Below are 20,901 nucleotides of genomic sequence, written 5' to 3' on the forward strand. Positions count from 1 at the left end.
CAAAATACCTTAGCTAGATGTAGAATTAGGTAGTGCAGACTTCTTCGGGGGGGGGGAGTATATTAGTTACAGGTTTGTTGGTAAGATTACCTCTCTTTTTAGGATGAAAGGGGGTTCAGTGAACAATGTCACCTTGGTAATAGCCATTCCACCCAAACTTCCTTTTAACCATCCGATGCGTGTTTGCTAGTAAGCGCAATGCCCGTCTGCACTGATATCTGACATGAGACAATGATCACAGCACTGGCAAACCATGATTGACAAATGGCTGACCTTTATCTCATAATAAGAAGATTCTTGTCTATTCTAGTGATCTAATTCTATGGTCACAATTCTATGTCCATTAGAGGAGCGTCCAATCAGGAGCCGTTTGACAAAGGCTTTGAACAGACACAGTCCCTATGACTACTCTGCCAGGTGAAATGGGTGCCTCACTATGTGGTTGTATTCTCAAACCAATGCCGACGAGGAGAACCAAGCCATCCGTTCTTAATCTCCTCCCGTCTGCCTGCATTAACGGGGTGTTTATTTATTAGTTTCATTTTATTAGATCAGACATTGACATTTTTTTCTTTGCTATTTGGCTACCTGAGATTGATGCATGTTTTTCTTAGTGCATTGTCATGCCTTGCTTGCACTTATTAACATACCACTCACACATGTTCCCAAGACGGTGTCTATTTTTTACAGAGTGTGCTTTCTAATGCTTGCCTTTTCAGCATGCTTTCCCCTCCAATTATGTCGGCCACTCATCGTCTCTCATTGTATTAGAAATAATTTGGTATCGCGAGTGTGAATTCATTGGTTATTACATTCAGAGCCCCATCTTAAACATCTTCAGTTTGATAGGTGTGATGTAGCTAACTGTTTGAACAATGCAGGACTTAAGCAGTTCTACATTTTCCTGTCATTCCTTTAAACCACACGTGTTATGGTAATATTCTATCAGTGGGTTGGTGTTTTTAGAATTGGAATAGAACGTCTTAGAACGTCTTAGTCAACGTTTTATTCTATTTAATGTCATAATGATCTATCTGTTCTAGAATCTATTCATTTCTTAGTGTTCTGCTCACCATGGACATGGTGGTGGTGCTTGGACAGTCAAGTGAATAGCAAAACAATGTGAATAGCTAAATGAAGACATTAATCAAGGAATTAATTAACTAGCCAGTTAGAGCTGTTGATATAATTATCCTCTTTCTATTTTATGACAGCATCACTCCCACAGGTAATTAGAATAGATAATTGGCTATGTAGGTTTGGAGAATCAAACATGACCTTTTGAAGTAGTGCATACCTTTTTTAATAAAAAATAATTTGTTGACCCAAGTAGAAATATATCAATGTATTTATGGCCTCGACAAATGATGTATGATACAGTAATATGTGATTGTGTGAGCCAGACTACTATAAATACCCAATGAATTCAAGCCGCGTCTCCTCCAGTAGATGCCATCGGTAATATGGCCTTACTGCCTTGCTCCTGTGACCATTGGAGAGCATCTTGTGACTCTCCCCATCCATCCCCACATAACCACTCTGAGCATGGTGTCTGTAGGTTAAGGCTTTCCTTCTCACTCCTTCCTTTCCTAGGTTCTGAGTCTTCGGGTAGTGTAGGGTCCTCCACGGGTTCGCTCTCTCGCTCCCAGCCATCCCACCCTGTCCCGGCTCTAACCAAGGCTGGCTACCCCCACAACCACTCTGCGCTTCCCTGCCCAGCGGCCTACCCAGCTGTCTGCGCTAGTAGTACTGTGGTCTATGAGGCGGGAGGCAGGAGCGCGGCACCGCCAGCGAACACAGCTAACACTAGCTACTATTTGCTTCCTCTGGAAGCCACAGGGATACCGCCAGGGAGTGTCCTGGTCAACCCACACACAGGTTGGTAACCGAACCCTACCTACCAGGTTTAGTTAAAGTACAGGGGCTTGCTATGGGGGATGCAAAATGTGTCTTGTGTTTTGTATCTTGTCATTGGGTTTCTTTCACAAACTGATAACTTCTCTTTCAAACTAACATGACTCACACAACTTGCTGCTTATTCCCCCACTGCTTTCTTCTTGTGGTGTTGAGGGAGGGGGAGAGAAGGAACTATAGCTTCTGATGGTGGTGTGTGTTGTCTTTTGCAAGCAGCAAAGTGTTGGAACACCACAGTAGAACACAGAACACCAGGCGTCCTTCACTCATTATTTCTGATGTATTTGAGTTGTGATGCTGCTGAGTATTTTGGGGGAGGTGATAATTACAAGTTGCTTTAACTGCCCTTTAAAAAGTAAACCCAACCGACAGATTGCGCATCGCTTTCCCTCAAATTATTCAGAATTGACACAGGAGTCACTGTCTAATGACGCGGCTTGCATGCAAATGAGAATCTGTGTCTCTGCCTCCCACAAATGAGGAGGGAACGGAAGCACTTTGAAAAACGATGGCTGTCTCGCAAGATCAATATACCCTGACTTTGGTCAAAACAAATTCCCCAAAGTGTTGCTGAGACACGGGATAATGAAGCCACACTGTACAGTGTTATTGGATATAGAGATAATGGATAGTGGGCGAGTCGAAGCTTTGATGTGTAATGTATTCCTCTTCACTCCGCTGGTTCAATGGCCATCCTAGAGAATGTTGCTTCTTGAATATGCATGGTACTGGCTGATAAGGGTATATATGGCGCTGGCACTAATATGTTTTTTCGAAAGCCAGCCATGGCTGTGCAATTGCTTATTGACCTTTTCCTAAGGAGTTGGAAAATGGGGAATTCTTGTGTAGAACCCAGAGAATTAATTTTGCCACCTGATAGTTAACTCAAGAGGAGTTATTTTCAGGGTCATCGGACGGTCATTTGAACGTGGGGAAAAAATAGAGGAAACCCACCCTCAAGTCGTCTAGGTCCTGAGGCAGCGAAGCATCCCCAAACCATCACACTACCACCACTATGCTTGACCGTTGGTATGAGGTTCTTACTGTGGAATGCATTGTTTGGTTTTCACCAGGTGACCCATGTCATCCAAAACGGTATACTTTTGACTCATCTGTCTATAGAACGTTCTTCCAAGAGTCTTGATGATCATCCAGGTGCTTCCGGAACGAGATGGATCCCATTTTATGTCTGCCGAAAACAAAACACTGTATTCCACAGTAAGAACCTCATACCAACGCTGAAGCATGGTGGTGCTAGTGTGATGGTTTGGGGATGCTTTGCTGCCTCAGGACCTGGACAACTTGCCTTAATAGAAGGAACCATGAATTCTGCTCTGTATCAGATAATTCTACAGGAGAATGTCAGGCCATCTGTCTGTGAGCTGAAGCTCAGCTGAGTCATGCAGCAAGACGATCCAAAACACAAAATCAAGTCGACATGAAAATGGTCAACAAATTTCAAGTTTTGAAATGGTCTTGTCAAAGTCCAGACCTAATCCCATTTGAGATGTTGTGGCAGGACTTAAAACAAGCAGTTCATGTTTGAAAACCCACAAATGTCGCTGAGTTAAACCAGTTCTGCATGGAAGAGTGGGCCGAAATTTCTCCACAGCAACGTGAGAGATTGATCAACAACTACAGGAAGCATTTGGTTGCAGTCATTGCAGCTAAGTGGCACAACCAGTTATTGAGTGTAAGGGGGCAATTCATTTTTCACACAGGGGAATTGGGTGTTGCATAACATTGTTAATTAAATTGTTTTTTTAAAATGTTATTTGTAAACTCAGGTTCCCTTTTATCTAATATCAAAAATAGACAAAATCAGAAAGAGGACAAATACAATGGAAATGTATGTGTAACGTGTCTGTGTGAACCCTTGTCCCTATGATAATGTCTACAACCAACCGGTGCTTCAGTAGACGTGTGTAGAATAGGAATGTAAAGGGGAAAACCAGCCTGTTGTGATGTCATACACTGGAACCGGCTGTCTCTGGATTGCTCCGTGGCACAAACCTCTTTTCTGCACACAAAAAATACCTTCTTAAACCGATATTCGGCTTTCAGAGCCAGCCTATTTCAGTGAACCACAGAGAAATGCATTGATGCTTTCATCAAGTACAGACGGCTCAGGGAAATTCACTGGAGCACAAGGCATTTTTCACCAGAGACTTTGAAATAAGCACTTGGGTAAAATGATGTGTCATATTCTCCACATAAAGTGCCTCCTCCACACAACATTCTTATTATTTTTTTTCCTGCTCATGCAAAGGGCAACATTTATTATAAATATTTACTCACTTGGCTGTGTGAATTCATAAATAGGCTATGTAAATGAAGCCCTCTGGATACTCTGCTGTCTTCAGCTGCTGTAAGGATAATGATAGCCATTACATTTCTGGATACCTAGCAATTTGGCAAACTGTATCAAAGCGTTGAAGTTATCTATTTAATGTTGATAATGGGGCCAGTGTCATAGTGATGATGACAATGTTGAAAATATTCATTATTTTTATTGTTGATGTGATTTATAGAGATGGAAAGTGTTGCTTGATAGTGTTGACGATAATGCTGAAAATAATGATTGTGTTTATAGAGATGCTCGTTTTAGTGGATTTCCAGTGTGTTTTCAGCCCTGCCCTTCTCTCTCGCTGCAGGACAGCCGTTTGTGAACCCGGATGGAAGTGCTGTGGTGTACAACCCCAACCACGGCTTGGCTCCTCAGCATCATAATCAGCAGGGCAGGACCCAGCAGCCCATGCCCACTCCTCCGCACTTGCCTGGCCAGCACCAGCCCACCAATCACAACCACGTCCTCGCACAGGTTCGCTAACACCCTTCAGCAGGCCATTGAATTTAATTAAATAGAACCCCTAGGATTAAATGTATATGTCACAAGCTTAGTCATAACATCTACTATACACCACATTCACATTACAAACACAGTGCTTGTACAGTCTGAGAGGGCAGGCAAAAGTAGGAAGTGAACTGATGCACATGCTCAGTTCTTACACAGACATCCTAAGCCACCCTGAAGATTAACATGGCCCCCAATTCAAAACATTACCATGACAGCTCATGGGGGTGGTTGTCATGCGTACGGTGTTATTCGTTGAGGAAACTTTGCAACCTTTCTCCTTAGTCGTCAGCCCTGTCAGAGGAAATGAATTGAGTTCAGAGTGTCAGCTAAACCCCTGTGACCACTGGTGCGGCACACAGCCCAAATGGTAATCATTAGCGTTTTATACAGGCCCTGAGTGGTAAAAATAGTAATCTCTAATAGCAAGATCCTCAACACAACCTGTCATGGAGAGCCCCTTTAAAAATCATTTTTAAAAAATTTAAAAAAAACAGCCGGAAGGCTTGACATTCATTATTGAAAATGGAAGGGCAGGAATTTTACTTGACCTCTGATAGTGTGGGTCCTTGCCCCCCCCCATAGTGAAGAAGCAACACCCCTTCCTAATAAAGACATCATTCCAAACCGGGGGGGGCGGGGGCTGATAAAAGGATATTTATTTCTGAACAAAGAGCTGTCCCATTGCTTTCATATCAATAGCTTTTCACCCGTCGGCCTTGGTAGAGGATGGAGGATATCCATGGTCATCTATTGACTGAGGTTAATTAACTTCATTACTGTTGGATTCCCCCATGTGTAGTTGGATTCCCCCATGTGTAGTTGGATTCCCCCCTGATCTAGCGCTGATTCACTCCGTTAACTAATATACTCTTCCTCTATTGTTTGAGATGATACTTTCTCCGCTTGTGACGTTTGCAATCTCTGCCTAATGTCTGACTAAACCCATTGCCCTCTTCCTCTTCTCTACTTCTCTTCTCTACCTCTGCTTCTCTCATCTACCTCTTCTTCTCCTCTACTGTTTTTCCTCACCTCTGTCTGTTCTGTCCCTTCCTCAGCCGGTCCGGCCCCTCCAGCCCTCTGCTCAGCCTGTCCACTACTCGTCTGTCTCTTACCCATCTCAGCTCCTCTCCGTCTCCCCTGACCAGCTATACACTGTGGTACTTTACTCTTCTTCTCTTCGCTCTTCTTTGCCCCTCTTCCCTCCCAGTCTTTTTGTCATTCTATGCCATCTTCCCTCTTTGGGCTAGGGTAAAACAAAAAGCTGTGGATGAAACTTTTGTAAATGAGTAGTGAACTTGCTACTGAAAGAATACACACAGGGATGGAATTTAGAAAAGTTCCTGAATCCATGTGGGTTATTGAAATATGAAAGAGGTCGTCCACACTCCAGTCCAGTTGGTAGCGGTAATGCACCTTAGTTGGTTGCCAACTGCCATGTAAAGTCCACAGAAAACAATGAGGATTAACCAAAGAAAAAAAAACACAAAAAAAACAGCTAGGTTTCCTCTTTTATCTGTGGATTAATTGTCGGAGTAGAGAACACACAATTTTTTGTGAATCAAAAGGGGTCAAAGTTCCAGCAACAAAAAAGGACCATATGCATTTCAGGTAAAATAATAATCCAATAGTTTATTTTCCAGGACAAATTAGCTAGCATCCGCAAGCTAGTTAAATGTCCATGAATGTTTCATGTGTGTTTTCGACCCGTCCATAAATTAATATAGTTAGTTGGTTTGATAATTTTTTGCATCTGGTGGTGATGGACAAAATCTCACGTGGACCGATTTACGGAGGCGTTTGGTCAGCATGCTGATTTAGATTTCATTAATATGCCAATTAATGATGAATTGAATCAGGTTAACTTTCATGTGCGTTTGCTACCCCACTCCCTCCACTGACGCAAATCATGTGTTCTACTGACCTCTTTCCTGACGTCCCTCTACGAATAAACATCCCTTAATGACTGACTGACATTAATTTTACCGTCTAATCTGAATATGATGTTCTATAAATGGCAATGCTTAAGTGTGGTGTGGTTTACTAGGCAGCAGATCGTTGAGTGGTTAGGAACTTTAAGCAAGTCAGGATGACGCCAGTTTAATGTTTTAGGGCCTTCGGGTTTGTTCTTTGCATGGGTGGCTGTATCTAGTTGTTTTGCTGTAGGCTAGTACAGTAGTTCAAAATTCAGTGACTACACTAGGAGCCAGCAGTATAAAAGTATTTGGGGTTTCAGATAAGTGCCATATAAAAGTACTATGTATTATTTATTACATACAAGGTCCTGTAGTAGTTCAACTAGAGCCACGACCGAACTGTTAATAATAAATATATAATCTATGCATATAACACGTTTCTGTGTGTTCCATCCCACAGCAAGAGAACCTGGGAGCCCAGTTCAGCCACATGAGTCTGTCCCGGCAGGCCTCTGGGGAGGGCCCCTCCTCCGTGGTGCTCCAGGCCCCCCGCAGCAGCAGGGCTTCATGGTGCCCCCCCCAGGCCAGCCTGTCCCTGCCCCCCAGGCCTACAACACCCCCGCCCCTCCGCCTGTCAACCAGCCACTCATGCAGCAACAAGGTTACATGCAGCAGGTAGGTTACTGTACATCTGACCCTTACCTGGTTTATTCCTATTAGGTTTTATTCCTATTACAATGTAACTCAGTACTAATAAAACAATCATACGTTATTTCCATCTGACTGTCTTGATAAATGCTTGGCCGGTCTCTTTATTCCTTCGTCTACATGATTGAAATGTTTCATCATTAGTATCTGAGTGATACATGTACAGTACATTTGTTCATAGGTACTTTCTCTCTACTTAAAATAACATTTATATTGGACTTGTTAACTAAGCCACTGCAGCTGAGGGACTGTACTCTAGGTTCAGAGACCTCCGAGAGCTGCATATCAGTAGTGGTGTTAATGGTATCTCATTTTGGACTGCTTCATCTCTGCCTACAGATGCCAGCGTGTTACTGTGGGCCAGGCCAGTACCCCCTGTCTAACCAGGGGTACAGGCCTGTGGGCACAGTGCAGTATAGTGCCCTGCAGAGCCAGCCAATGCCCCCGCCCACACAACAGACAGGTAAATATCTAACACAGGCTGAACCAGTAACTCAACCATTCATCTCAGCTGCCTAGTTCCTCTATTAAAAACAGGTGTCACGTCAGGTGTGTTTTTTTTTTCTCTCTGGCGTAATATCTGGAATACCATCAGTGGAGTGGTGTGCTTGACATGTATTTACATGGGGGGTTAAATCCATGTGTGGCATGTTTTTTTTTTTTACATGTTCTATCTTACTGTGGGGTGGGCATGGTTGTTACCGCTCTCTTCACACTCTTTATTTTCTATTGCTCTAAGCACTTTGTTGTCTCTGGTTATCTGCTCTTATGGCAGGTACACAATAGGCTCATCTCAATAAACTGTGGCAGGGAAAGTAGACGGTGCCCCTGGGGCAGAGGAGCAGTGTGAAAAGCTGACTCCTGTGTTAGAACGCTTTTTCTCTGCAGGGTTGGCCATTGTGTTACCCTTGGCCTTTTAGCCCACACAATAACCATTTCCAATCAAATACACCGTTAGCATTGTCTCCCTCGTCTCCACTGCGTATCGCTGAGGCATCATTCATTGGCCTGTCTAGAGAAACAGATGCTCCGCTGCACCATTTGAAATACAAAAGTCAATCGGATGTCTTAAAGGGAATGGGGCATTTTGTTTTAATTACCTGGCAGCCTTTGTACATGCATCAGTCATGCAGATTGGCAGTGGAGAACAGGATGGGGTTTCAAATGGGGAAATTATCTAGAGTTCCAGCAGCAAAATGTCAGGACCCACAGGCGTATAAACATTGTTACATTCTAAGTCGGGTGTTTTAGAGGGGTTTCTTACCTGGATATCAGCCCTCCAGGTGTGGGTAAGAACCAAAGGGCCTATTCTGGATACGGGTGGAAGTTGACCGTCCACAGAAGAACCAAAGGTCCTGGATACGGGGCCGGGGCGCTGTCTGAGAGGCCTATAATTCTCACAGTGAACCGGTCTCTTTTCCAGCCCCTCACTTTCACCTCTTCAGACAGAACTGTTAGCCAACAACCCTCTACAGCTAAGCACTCAATCAAACTGCTGTAAAAGTCAGCCATTTTAAAGCCTTCTGTCTACTGGGTGTACTTGAGGATTAACCATCAACCATCCATCAACCAACCAACCATCAGCCTTCTATCTGACTTGACTGAGACATTTCATTTATCTCTCCATGAATATTTGTGAAGGCCTGATATTTTTTGTTTTCATGCTTGATGTTCCTGCCAAAAGTGTCTTCATTTAGCTTTTTACTTCAACATCAGACGTCCAACTTTTTTGTGCTCCACTTGCACAATTATACAGAACATTCACGTTCTGACGACATTTTGAATGAGGTATTATACTGATTATTGTTAGCTATAAATGTCTTGTGCAAAAGTCTCAACTGCAATTCATATCATTCTGAAGATGGATTTAATTATAGATTCATAATGTGTGCAATTATCGTAATCATAAAATATCAGCAGAATTCTCCGCTATCAAATGTCAAACTTTTATATGTTTTCTGTAGAAATGTACTATACTTCTCCAGATATGGTCAAATAAAGCCTAAGGAAACTTTTTTTTTTTTTTAAAGGAGGATGAGAAATGTGGTAGATCTGAATTGAAGGACACCATTACACACTGAACTCATCCTTTCCCCAGGCGGCTGAGAAAGCCTAGTCCTATTCCCTTATTCTTGTAAAAATAGATGAAGCTTTTGAATGTGAGAAAGGCAGCAGAAGCCCCAGTATATCTGGTGTAATAAGGAGAAGGGTGGCGTGCCTGTTTCATCTTATCTCCTAAAGCTGCCTGACAGTCAGTGGCTCCTTTTAACCAGGCAGGCAAGACAGTCTGCCAGCAGCAATTCAAGCCTTTTGAGTCCTGAGGTCCGGAGCAAAGCATCTCCCTTGTATTCTCCTTCCTCTCCTCTCTTTTCTCTCTCCCATCCTCTGCCCAGTCAGCTGAAGCACAGAGTGTTTAATATTATATTCGCTTCATGCTCTGTTTGTAAGTGGAGGTGAGAGAATGGTACTAAAAATAGCAACCAGCCTCTCTTGTTGCCAGCCTCTCCTCTCACCGGGAGCATCCATTCCTTGTGTCCCACTTCTCTTCTCATCTGGGCTAAGTTGATTGCTGTCGCTCTGGCCAAAAGCCAAGAGAAATTGAAAATTGCCCAGGCAGCCCTCTCCTCCCTTAACTCCCTCCCTTCTCGTTTTTACCTCCTGCTGTTTTCTCCCCTCCACCACCCCCCGTTCTACTCAGGGCGCCTGCTTAAGAGGGGCTTTCAATAACATTCTCCACTATAAGCACTCTCTGGTAACCTTGATGCTGATGTATTTTACCCAGTGAAAGAAAAAGCTTTTTTAAATTTAATTTTCCTAACACATTCTATGAAATTTTTTTTAAACATTTTTTTCTTATCTCGTCTCCCATAATCTTAACAGTGGAGGAGAAATCCTATTGAAACGACTTTGGTGCTGAAAGGTTGTTTATTTACTGAGCCATTTTAATGTTGACTACCCTGAATCATTGATCGCTTCCAATGGAATAACACACAGCCTGTTCTGTGACAGTGTTTCGTTTTTGTTGTAAAAAATAAATATAATATTCTTCCAAAGCATACAAACAACAGGCAGACACAAATATCCACAACACCACCCCTGCTCACACCCACCTGTTCACACCTGCACAACACCACCCCTGCCCACACCCACCTGTTCACACCACCCCTGCCCAGACCCACCTGTACACCCCCATGCCACATGGCCTCAAACTGCACCATTTTGTTTCTCTTCGTCGCCCATGCACTTTCAACATTTTACATAATAAAGCATTTGACCTTTTCCATTGTGTTAATGTTTTTGTCAAGATGATTGACGAGAAAGGATCGTCCAATACATCGGGTATCTCACTGCACCCTCACATGTCATGTCTTGAATTATGCAGACAGATTGATTAATAGTAAATTTACTTTATAATACTTCTGCCAACTTTCTAGCTCCGCCCATAACTTTTGGACTTTATAGCCTTCACAGAAGAAGGCTATAGTCATTGTTAATTTTACACATAACACTTGACTCTGCCATTGTGCTGTCGAAATTTGTGAATTTTGTCTCTTGTGTAATAAATTCTATACATTAGTTTATGCTGGATTGTGTACATTTTCACTAATTGTAATTGCATTAGTTATGTTCCAACATTCCCTTCATCGTGTGCCAATATCAGTTATTTTTAAGTCTTAGTTCCACTAGTTAATCTATCCAACTGAGATTGCCCCTTGGATAGATTGCCCCTTGGATAGATTGCCCCTTGGATAGATTGCCCCTTGGATAGATTGCCCCTTGGATAGATTGCCCCTTGGATAGATTGCCCGGTGGATTAGCTCTCTGCAAGGGTTTGTTTATCTTACCCATCAAATGAACATCCTTTTCTGACTCAACTAGGATTACCTCAAGATTACTCTGATATCCAAAATAACATAAATTGACATTTCTTGATATGGAACTTTTAAGTTGAATGTATTTGAAAATATCTACATTGGTCTGGCCAAAATTGCTTTTTGAATTCTGTCATGGAAATACATTTATGAATAAATAAATGTCATAAATAAATGTAATTTATGGTTTCTAAACCTTTTTTAGTTTTCCCTGTGGACCAATTTATCAGGGAAACGTTTTAATTTCCATACAAGTGCTGAATTCTAAGAATCAAGACATTTGAATCCACTTTTTGATTAAATCAACTTCATCTCTCTCCCCCATCTCTCGCTCCCATCTCACTTTATCTTGCTCTCTGTTTCTCCCTCTCTCGGTCCCCTTCCCTCCCTCTATTTCTCCAGGTTACCAAACTGTGATGCTCAATCATCCACAGAGCTATCAGAGTATGATAGTAGTGCCACAGAGTCAAAATCCGGTCAGTGGCCAGCAGAACCCGGTCAGTGGCCAGCAGAACCCGGTCAGTGGCCAGCATAGCAATATGGGACATCAGATGCAAGGCATGATGGTCCAGTATCCCTCTATGTCATCTTATCAGGTGGGTACTCAGCATTTCAACATCTAACTCAATGTCACTTTATAATGTAAAAACACAATTGACAATGATGAACATTAGGAAATGTAAAGCATATTTATTTAAACCTTTGTTTAGCCAAGTAGCTTAGTCATTAAGAACCAATTCTCTTTTTCCATAAAGTCTTGTGTAAACGTGAATATTTTTTGGCATCCCATGTCATCCATCTGAACTATGGGTCTGTCTTGGCAGGTATCCATGCAGCCCCAAGGCTCCCAGGTTGTACCACAGCAAACGTATCAGCAGCCTATCGTCATCCACAACCAGTCCAACCAGAGGCCCATGCCTGCCTCTGGTGTCCAGGTTTACTACAGTGTTATCACACCCAATCAACAGAGGTAGGACATCACCACACAGTTTTAACATAAAAATACCTATACTTAATGTAGACCCATTTATAATACCAATACATTGTTGAGTACATATAAATGCATTCCCAGTTGAACAGAACACCATGTGGAAGGACATTGCACAGTTTTAATGTGGACATACTCCGATTATAGACCAATAACATTACTACAGAATATTAATACTGTATCATTCCCAATTTTACAGTAAGCAGTTTTTTAGGTTGAACAGATAACTAGCCCTTCTCTGTGATGCTTCACACTGAGCTGTGGAACCCCCCCCCCCCCCCTCCTGGGTCCTCTTCTTTAATAGGCCATGTTCAAGATGATTTATAAGGCCAGATATCTACTGAGTCTTAATATAACAGCGCTGGTCCAGTGTGGCGAGCTGCTCTCTACACCATCCTTCATGCCAGCCCTCTGGTCCGCACATTATTCTTCAGGGTGCCGAGTGGCACGGAGAGCCGAATGTCTGCTGCGGCAGCTGCCTGCCTCTGCTTTGGGCTGACGCGTAACCCTGCCTGACTTCTTCTTTTTGCTTATATTGTTATAAAATCAAAATGGAGGAGAGTGAAAGAGGAGCCTGGAAAGAAGAAACCCCAGTGGCACTCCACAACCACAATTCCGTAACGGAGACGCAGTGATTTATTCTGTTTTCCCTTGATTTGTTTTGATTTGTTAGAAAATGAGCCTGTAGAGATTTCTAGCCGATTTCCAGCCTTCACCGGTTTCAGATTGAGGATATTTATGGTTGTTCTAATGCAATACAGGGTTATTGATCTCCTGTGTACACAGTGTTCCACTTCAGTAATTTAGCACATTTTAAAACCGATGTGCCGAATTCTGATTACATGAATGAATCTGTGCCAGAGCTTGGCGCCTCTGCTGCTCGGCTTTAGTGTGTGTGTGGTGTTTCTCTCACTGCAGCTCCTCTGTAGAGTTCCTGCCTCCTTCCGGATCAGAGCAGATGCTGTTCCCTCGGCCGTCCTCCCCCTGCAGCTCCCAGCAGCCACTCCATCAGACACATCAGTGCTCAGGTACACACAGAAACACACACACAGACCGACACACTGCAGTGTTCAGGTATACAGCAGAGAGCCAGTGAGCCACATTATGCATTATAACCAGGTCTCAACTAGGAAGTAAAAATCGCAATTTATGAATAAAGTAGTCAGTAGCTGGCTACAAGACTGCTTTATCACTTTATGTTGGATCCCTGAAAGAGCATATTTTCTCTTTTCAACTGTATAAGTGTGAAATAGAAAATGTTGCTCCTAATGAGTCCGTTCTTCAAATGAGCTGCTGTATGGGTTGTCTCTGGAACAAAACCCACAGACGTTAGCTTCGCTATACCAACTTTTTTCTTTTTTTTTTCTTAAAAAAAAAGCCCTAAGAACGTTTTAATTAGAGCCCAACTAAACAAAGGCGTCATCAGGAGAAATGACTTGCAACCGAATTCTCCGAATTCTCTTTAAAAAAAAAAAAAAAAAAAAAAAAAAAAACTTTCTCCTGCCTCTTAGTTCTTTAACACGCTCTCCAATCCAACCGTCACAATGTAGACAGCCCAATCCCCTCTGTTCTGAACAATGGCGTGGAAGAGCCCTAAGAACGTTTTAATTAGAGCCCAACTAAACAAAGGCGTCATCAGGAGAAATGACTTGCAACCGAATTCTCCGGGCAAATCAAAATGGATTGAATTGATTCTAAAGGGTCTTCTTGGGGAGGGGGCGCAGACAGGCAGCATTCTCATCTCCCGATCTCCCAGGTAAAGCTATAATAATACAACGTGGCAACAACAAAATAACTGTGATGTAGACGCCTTAACGTCTTTCTTCCCCCCCCCCCCCCATCTCCTCCTCCTATTCAGTTAGCTTTGAGGCTTTAAGGTGCTAATTGATATTACACTCCAAGTCTTAACGATGTAATTATTGAACAGATATGGACTGGTAATTAAGAAGTAATTCCTCTGCTGCTTTGTTCCCAGTTATGGTCATCTTATTAAAAAGTCCCTTTATGGGCAATCTAATTCTAATTTGAAATGTTTTAGGAGGCCTTAGTTAATGTGATTTTCCTCTGTGGCGAAGCTCCTTTGATCAGTATAGCCACCGTCGGTCTCCCCGTGTCTCGGTCGGTCTCTCAATTTACAATTACATTTCAATTTAAGGGCTGTATTGGCATGGGAATCATATGTTAACAAGTGAAGTAGATAATAAGCAAAAGTGAAACAAAAAAATAACAGTAAACATTACACTCTTTGTCGCTCTGTCTTGCGCTCTGTCATCCTTTTATTTTCTCCTTAAATAACTAATTAGAGGAAAGGGTAATCTTATTTCAAATCCTGAAATTAGATCTCTCTCGCGCTTCAGAACTGAGGTGGTTGAAATGTTTTCATTTCATGCCAGGATTACCACGTAAAAAAATACATTCCCTTCATTTTAAACCTCTTGTGGCAAATGTAAATCTTTTTTTTCAATGTGGAAATGTGTTTTGGTTATTATGCTGTTCTATGGGTCAACTTCCTTGCTGTGTGACCCCCTTTTTATTCACAAAGAAATACAAATAGACTGCTGCGTATTACACCAAGACCGTGCTAGTGATGGATTAAATCCAAGGTTGGTAGTACTATAGAGTCCAGGTTCTCTTTTGTTTGTAGACTTCTGTTTTTATTGTCACAATAAAATAGATGAAAAACAAAATATAAATGGAGGTTTTCATCCTTGAGATAGGGTAGGAATTATGTGGCTGTCAGGATAAGAGTGTTATAGATGCTCGTTACTTTTATCCCCAGCAGAAATAATTACAGACAGGCTAAGGGCAGTCTTCCTCAGCAGAAATAATTACAGACAGGCTAAGGGCAGTCTTCCTCAGCAGAAATAATTACAGACAGGCTCAGAGCAGTCTTCCTCAACAGAAATAATTACAGACAGGCTAAGGGCAGTCAAAAGTCTTCCTCAGCAGAAATAATTAGACAGGCTAAGGGCAGTCAAAAGTCTTCCTCAGCAGAAATAATTACAGACAGGCTAAGGGCAGTCAAAAGTCTTCCTCAGCAGAAATAATTAGACAGGCTAAGGGCAGTCAAAAGTCTTCCTCAGCAGAAATAATTACAGACAGGCTAAGGGCAGTCAAAAGTCTTCCTCAGCAGAAATAATTACAGACAGGCTAAGGGCAGTCAGAAGTCTTCCTCAGCAGAAATAATTACAGACAGGCTAAGGGCAGTCTTCCTCAGCAGAAATAATTACAGACAGGCTAAGAGCAGTCTTCCTCAACAGAAATAATTACAGACAGGCTAAGGGCAGTCAGAAGTCTTCCTCAGCAGAAATAATTACAGACAGGCTAAGGGCAGTCAAAAGTCTTCCTCAGCAGAAATAATTACAGACAGGCTAAGGGCAGTCAAAAGTCTTCCTCAGCAGAAATAATTACAGACAGGCTAAGGGCAGTCAAAAGTCTTCCTCAGCAGAAATAATTAGACAGGCTAAGGGCAGTCAAAAGTCTTCCTCAGCAGAAATAATTACAGACAGGCTAAGGGCAGTCAAAAGTCTTCCTCAGCAGAAATAATTACAGACAGGCTAAGGGCAGTCAAAAGTCTTCCTCAGCAGAAATAATTACAGACAGGCTAAGGGCAGTCAAAAATCTTCTTTTAATAAGGTCAAGTGCAGGTCCAGAAAGTTCTCAAACCCTTTGTTGGGCAAACGAATTTAATTGGATGTTTAACAGCAAAACATTTGAGATGATACAATTAAAAGTATTAATGATCTGAGCTGTCTTGGAAAGAATGTCCCAACTAGAATAAAATGCATGTCAACAAACATTGTTCAAACATAAAGTTAAATTTCTAATAACATATTACATATCAAATAAGTAGAGGTTAACATCACATGTAATTAGATGACAAAGGATTTTAACGGCAAATCAGTCAATATGATTTAGTTTTCATACATAATACACTAATGAAATACAAAACAGTCAAACTGACATACTTCTCCTATTAAACGTGATTCATATATTTTTAAAAGGCAAATGTCTCACACACACACAAAATAAACGTACTGTGATTCTTAAGTGGAACAGGTTCTAGCATCTGAAATGTAAGACTAAATCTTTACACATCTTTCATTGCCCCTGAAGAGATGCATATAAACTCTCATTGAATTTGATGTAATATTGTAACGTCTGTCCTTGTTGCCTCTGTGCACCTCTTCCAGGTGGTGGAATGGTGATGATGCAGCTGATGTTGTCCCCTGGCCAGCAGCCGAGGCCTCACACGCCCTCGCAGTGGAAACACAGCAAGTACTACAGTCTGGATCACACCAGAGGACAGAAGTCCACAGAGCTCTCAGTCATAGACACCTCACAGGTGAGAGTCCCTTGCTCCGCTCCCCCATACAGCCTAAAGAGACATGCAGATTTGAAGAAAAAATTTTTGCAAGTATTTCTTCAGTATCACACTCTTGGTGTAAATATAGTAATGGGATTTGGTGTTGTGGTCTGTAATGTTGTAAGAGAGTCGTCTTGAATATTTTGATTTTGAACCAGTGGTTTTCCTGGTGTCGGCTGTGTTCACCCAATAACCCTCCCTTGTCCTCCATCTTACCCTGTCCTCGATCTGTCCATACAGAGCAGTCCCTCTACCTCCCCCGCCCAGTCGCCAACCCCCTCCCACCTGACCAATGTGAAGAGCATCCGTCCTGGCCTCACCCCCGTACCCATGATGCCACAGTTCTCCAGACCCTTCGTGCCAGGGCAAGGTGAGGGAGACACCCAGTGTTCCTTTACCCAGTCCTGGGGGAACTTTTACCAGCCATTTCACATACTTAATCTATTCCAATTATATAGGAATATGATATTCCAATGGCTTGCTGATTAGTTGAATTAGGTGTGCTAATACTACATTCAAACAAATGTGGAATGCTGAGGGTCCCTGAGGCTACTCAGCTGCTCCATCGTTATGGCAAATGGTAACTAAAGAAATCAGCCCAATTTAGTGTATCGTCATTTGTGTTTCCCAGGAGATGCTCGGTACCCGTTGCTAGGGCAACCCCTCCAGTACAACCCCCAGAGCCGTCCTCCTCTCCTCCACTTTCCCCCCATGGCCCCCAACCATCAGGTGAGTCTACACAAGACGGCAGGGTAGCCTAGTGGTTAGAGCGTTGGACTAGTAACCTGAAGTTCAAATCCCCGAGCTGACAAGGTACAAATCTGTCGTTCTGCCCCTGAACAGGCAGTTAACCCACTGTTCCTAGGCCGTCATTGAAAATAAGAATTTGTTCTTAACTGACTTGCCTAGCTAAATAAAGGTAAAATTAAAAAAGACAGAGGAAATATCTGTGTGGATATCTATGTACCATTTTAGAAATGCTTAGCGACATCTTCTCTTTAGTACTGTGCAAATAAAACAAAAGATCAAAGTCAAACAATGGTCCCTGCTTCTTTTGTTCCTCATTTTCTCTTCCAATGTTAATCAATATCAAGCATTTGGGATACCTTGAGCTAGAGTCCACATAAAGTGCAACAGCAGACTACAAGCTGGTCAACTGAATGTTCTATCGTCCTCCTTTCTGCTCCCAGGTACCTATGGGGATACGGCACAGCGGTGGAGGAGGCAGAGGGAGGAAGCAGCCGAGGAAAGCTCTGTCTACGGATCTCAGTGTAGGTCAACCAGGTAATGGTAGAGAACACCTCTGCCTGATAAGAGGACAGAGATGTGGACCTCTAATCCATAAATATCTTACTCTTAGATATATCTTAAATACAACATTTATCCATGATATTGATATTTGATCTAAAATATATATATATATATATAATTTCCACATGCATCGTAAACAACAGTGAAACACTTACTTATGGACCCTTCCTAATAATTCAGAAATAAAAAATTTAGAAACAATTAACACAAAGAATAAATCCACAATGACCAACGATAACTTTGCTATGGGGTACTGGTACCAAGTCTGTGCAGGGGTACGAGGTATTTGAGATGGATATGTACATATAGATAGGGGTAAAGTGACTAGGCAACAATATAAATAATAGACAGTAACAGCAGTATACTGTAGGTAGGGGTAAAGTGACTAGACAACAGGATAGATACTAGACAGTAGCAGCAGTATACTGTAGGTAGAGGTAAAGTGACTAGACAACAGGATAGATAATAGACAGTATGAGCATGTGATGAGTCAAAAGAGTTTGCGCAAAGAGGTTAAATGCAGATAGTCCGGGTAGTTATTTAGTAGTCTTATGACAAAGGAAGCATAGGGTTAGTCTGTACTGCTTTAACTAATGAGGTCATAGGCTAAAGGCTGTCTCCAAGTTGGGTCTGAAAGTTCTCTCTCTCCTCTCTCGGAGGCAGTGAGTGGGCGGGTCCTGGAGGTGACTGAGCTGCCGGAGGGGATCAGCCGGACCGAGGCGGACTCTCTGCTAGGTGAGCTCTCCAGAGTCAGGGCCGTGGTCTGATGGCTCCGAGAGCACCACTACCATCACAGCCGCGTTGTCTGGCAGTCAATGGCTAACCACCACGCCAAACCCCCACGGTCAAACCCCTGTCAACCCAGCCTCCACCTAATCCCTCCTGGTCACGTTCCCCTCCAGGTACGCTGTGCAGGATGCCCTCCTGAACCACAACGGCCCCTGATCCGCCATCAGACTTACCACGAGCAGGTGCCGTCGCCGAGGTTACGGCCACAGACACTCCCCGAGAGGGCCAGCTCCCAGTAGAGGGTGTTAAGGACCCCTGGCTCGCCTTTTAAACCCTGACCCCTCACCAGCACCGCCAGTCACTTCCTGTTGCCATCACTCCCCCCAGCCCCTCCTTTCCCTCTTCACTCACTACGTTGGCTTGATGTAAAGGGTTGTTTTTCCACTTGATTTGTAGAGACTTGGTTGGGGGGGAAATGTGTTGTACTTCGTAATGTTCTTACTAGCGGTTTGACGAAAAAGAACAAAATGTAACTGAACTGACGTGAACGAATATCCAAAAACCACGATTATTGAAGTTCCAAATATTAATAACCTGTCTGCTCTCTGTTTTGAGAACAGGCCGGAACACATCAAAAGCTTGTATTTCTGTTTTATTTTATTTGTTCATTTGTTTTATAGTTGTTGAAATCTTGAGTCAGGCCCAAAGCTCAGCTCTCTCATTATTACTCACCCAGCCCAGTTGCAGTGTCTGGCCTGGTTCAGTTTAACTCAACCAAAGCTTCCCCACATCCCCAGGGTAGCTGACTATCGGCCAGCCTGCCACCAGCCATTTGCCCCATATTGTGGCCGGTACATGAAGTTGCCCTCGGCTACACAATGGGTCTCTAGTTGTGCCTTTCTCTCCAAAGTCTACTGCTTTATTCTCCAAGAAACGCAAAATGAAGTCCCCCCCGTCAGAGTCTATTGTTAAATGAAAAGACCTGCACCTTGTAAATAATTTATATAGTAGCTAAATAATTCAATCAGTTCTCTATTACACAGTGAACGTTCTGTATGTGTGTTGTTCACAGGCAGGCACAGATGAGAGCAGCGGGAAAAAAGGCTTGTTTGAAACCCCTGGTTTTTAACTTCATTTAAAATGACACTCCTCTACCGCAACGGCATATTTTAGCAATCATCTGCTTGGATGGCCTCCTCTCTCTCTCTCTCTCCACCACACTGTCCTCCCTCCTCTTCTACAAGGCCTACAGTGTCAAATCTTTCATTAGATCTTTTTAAATGATATCCTTACTGGGTCACTGGAAGAAACAACAGTTTGCACATTTATACAACTGAATATATAAAAATTATCTATTTTTCCTTTAATTTCTCTCAAAGATAAAAACAAATGTGTGGATTCTGAAAGGCTGTTCAATGCTGGTGCAAGTCATTTTTATTTCATTTTGAAACCAATAAATGTTTACACCAAAATATGTGTGATTTTTCAGATCACAGGAAGTCCTTTGAAATGGATGGGTACTCAGGCTTTCTATCTGTCCAGAATATCCAAACGGCTTTGTATGTCCTCTTTCATGATGTTTAAACTGACGATTTAAAAACACTAGGTATAGTCCTACCTCAGATGCCAGTGTAAGCATAGAGAGTGGTTTGTTTTGCTATGGGTGGAAGGTGGGCATGTGGGTTTTATACTTGGTCTTATCTAATTTGGTCTTTGTTTGGTGCTGTTCATCTCAATCCAGGTTTTATAGGGTCATTTGACTGCTACATTAACCTCCCACCAACCTCATCTCTTCCAATGCCTCAGTTCCCTCGTCCACTGTCATACCTCTTCCACTGTCATAGTTGCCAGAAACAGTTTAGAATGGATGGCTTCTGCTGTGTTCAAGACAACTGGGGAAATAAGAAACATTTGGACTGAGGAAAAAATAATTGAACGGTCATCCAACTTAGAAACTTGGGTTTCTTTCTGGAGCTCGAACTTTCCAGTTGTCTTGAGCACACCATTCATCGTTCTGTCTTATCTGTCATGTGAAGTCTGTTTCGTCGTGGCATTAAGGTTCTCCATTCTGATTCTGAGATTATTAACGGATAATTAAAACAACATCTAGAGTACTTAGCTCTGTGTTGCAGCCAAGGTTGGTGACATGGCGTTTTTATAATTGAGGAAATTTTCTCAGCAATAAATGACCCGTAGGTTGTTGAATGATTATCGTTTACACTGTTTTTTCCCTCTTCTTTTAT

The 20,901-nt window shown here is 42.6% G+C and overlaps 1 pseudogene; it reads left to right on the plus strand.

Annotated features, from left to right (window-relative positions):
* The window catches only part of LOC135546867 (R3H domain-containing protein 1-like), a 58,615-nt pseudogene extending 38,485 nt beyond the window's left edge, over nt 1-20,130 (plus strand).
* Nucleotides 20,131-20,901: the final 771 nt, after the last annotated feature.

This window comes from Oncorhynchus masou, chromosome 10 (genome assembly GCF_036934945.1).
Source record: "Oncorhynchus masou masou isolate Uvic2021 chromosome 10, UVic_Omas_1.1, whole genome shotgun sequence".
NCBI lineage: Eukaryota > Metazoa > Chordata > Actinopteri > Salmoniformes > Salmonidae > Oncorhynchus > Oncorhynchus masou.